The sequence below is a fragment of the Hippocampus comes genome, unplaced genomic scaffold, assembly GCF_001891065.2.
Source record: "Hippocampus comes isolate QL1 unplaced genomic scaffold, H_comes_QL1_v1.1 scaffold259, whole genome shotgun sequence".
Taxonomy (NCBI): Eukaryota; Metazoa; Chordata; class Actinopteri; order Syngnathiformes; family Syngnathidae; genus Hippocampus; species Hippocampus comes.
Window position 1 is genome coordinate 150659 of NW_017805147.1, and position 2981 is coordinate 153639.

Genomic DNA, 2981 nt, shown 5'->3' on the forward strand with positions numbered 1-2981 from the left:
AACGAAACGCACTGAATGCAGATGCGGGCATTGCATTTCGTCACTGAGCCTTCATTGGGGACTTAACCAATTTGATTAACTTCATTATTATCATCCTGCACTCTATACAAAAAACTATGCAATCACCCAAGCGGTATTTATCAACCAATCATTTAAATAAATTACATCATAGTCATCAGTGATGCTGATTGTGAAATGTATTCGTGTGTGCAGAAGAGCTACACGTGTGTTCTGCGGGTCACAGTCGTCCGTTTGACGTTAATGCTGTGACCAACCAATCAGAGGATGGGAAAAATGCTGACGTCATAGTGTGCCAGCTCGCTGGATGAGCTCGAAGCGATTCAGATCGCAAAGAAACAGTCACATTGCTAAAATGGTGAAATGGGCGGATTACATTAATGTGACAGCACATCTGATTGGACAAAAAAAATAAATCAGGTCACGATATGCGCTCGCAGAGAAGAAATAACACCTGTGGAGTTAATCCTGATGCTCGTTGAGCCGAAGTCCGGCGCACGATGGCTGTGGAGGTGTATTTTTATTTTTTCGGCAAACGCGTATGACTACGGAAGACCGCGTAACCAGACGCACTCCAACAAAGCTTCATTAGTCTGCCTTTGACGGCAATCAATCACCCGAATGCCGTACTGTGCCACAATAATCCGATCCTTTCGATCCACTTGCAATCGACACAAGTTAGACTGCGAAACTTTCTTGTTTGTCAACGAAACGCACTGAATGCAGAGGCGGGCATTGCATTTCGTCACTGAGCCTTCAGTGGGGACTTACCCAATTTGATTAACTTCATTACTATCATACTGCACACTATACAAAAAACTATGCAATCACCCGAAGCGGTATTTATCAACCAATCATTTAAATAACTTACATCATAGTCATCAGTGATGCTGATTATGAAATGTATTCGTGTGTGCAGAAAAGCTACACGTGTGTTTTGACGGTCACAGTCGTCCGTTTGACGTTAATGCTGTGACCAACCAATCAGAGGATGGGAAAAATGCTGACGTCATAGTGTGCCAGCTCGCTGGATGAGCTCGAAGCGATTCAGATCGCAAAGAAACAGTCACATTGCTAAAATGGTGAAATGGGCGGATTACATTAATGTGACAGCACATCTGATTGGACAAAAAAAATAAATCAGGTCACGATATGCGCTCGCAGAGAAGAAATAACACCTGTGGAGTTAATCCTGATGCTCGTTGAGCCGAAGTCCGGCGCACGATGGCTGTGGAGGTGTATTTTTATTTTTTCGGCAAACGCGTATGACTACGGAAGACCGCGTAACCAGACGCACTCCAACAAAGCTTCATTAGTCTGCCTTTGACGGCAATCAATCACCCGAATGCCGTACTGTGCCACAATAATCCGATCCTTTCGATCCACTTGCAATCGAGATCTCTTGCGCTCCCATCTGAATGGATGCCATCGCGGTGGAAAGTCAACACCTTGGAAGTTAATGCATCATTAATGTTATGTAATAAAGTCCACCCCACATAACGTGAAGCAGACTGATTTGAGTTAGCATCCCTAATCTATTCATGAATAAGTAAACAGTCGCACAATATTGCCCAGGATGAGGGAAATGCATCTCAACTCTTCTGCGTGAGTTTACACAAAGCAAAAGATTGTGATCATCCTTTGCCTCCACCGTTGCGAGTTCGCAACCAAATCAATGCCCGTTTGTATCGAGCAAAATGCAAATAATTACTTTGGGACAGTTCATTCCCGGTCGCCTAAATTTTGATGAAGCACTTACATCCAAGATCTTGATTGCATTTGTGACGAGCAGTCGCAATTTGTTGCGCTCGTTCTTTATTTTGCCGCTCAGGCGGGATTTGTACTGCAGGTCCAAGTGCCTGATTGCGATGATCGGATTGCGATGATCGGATTGTTCTTGACTTTATATTTCGACATACATTTCAAGCGACCTATCGGTTATGGCGATGTGACCACTGATGGAACCGCGGGAATCGTGTCTTGTTTGGGAAGATGCCAAATGCTGGCATCAAGATTTTTGGAAGAGGCCGGGTTCTGAATCAAAGCGATCCAATTAGTTGCATGTAGTTTTCACATTTCATGTACGAATCGAATTTATGCCATTCGAAAGCATAACATCGGTATTGTGTCACTTGCGCTGTGCAGTGTAAATCCAGCCGGTGTGGATTCGTTGTATGCTGCGAGTCGTGCATTTTCTCAAAGTCTCTTTTTTTTTTCCGTCTCTCTCCGCCCTTCATTTGAGCTTCCGCCTTCCGTGACTTGTCTGTCTTCATTTTTGACTAATGACTTCATTAAACTTATTAGTGCTACTTTGCTGGCGAGGTTAGATATCGAGCATGCCAGTGAGCCAAACTGGGCGGTGACTTTGTTCTCCAGTTTTATCTGCATGAAACAGGGGCGCCTATTTGTGGCACAAGCAAAAGCCAATCCCGCTTTTAGGTCTGCGCCGCAATCCTCCGCCGAGTGGAATTTTATTCAAAATAGCATTTGGATTTGTTTTTTTTTTTGTTTTTTTTCTCCCTTTCAATGCCTTCTGCAGTACCAGCCTGTCACCTGCACAGCAGGCGCCTCTGTTTGCATGAAAAGACATTCTAATTTCAAGCGTCACAGTGTTTTGGCTCAGTGTACTGTGTGTACGTGTGTGTGTGTGTGTGTGTGTGTGTGTGTGTGTGTGTGTGTGTGTGTGTGTGTGTGTGTATTATGCTTGATATTGGCTCCAGTGCGTGCATGTCGGAATTACAACCGTTTGTGTATGCGCCTCACACTTTGAAAGGGGCCAAAAGTAAAAGGACAGTCTGTTCAGTGGTTCCACGGCAAGGCAAATGATGATTTTTAGTGTCCCTCTTGGTGCCTTAAAACGTGCGAGGCACATCTACTGTACATCATTCGCCTTGTTTGGGTGTATATGCTCTCAAATTAAAGCTAATGGTCTATCGTTGAACCACGCCTCATTTCATATATAT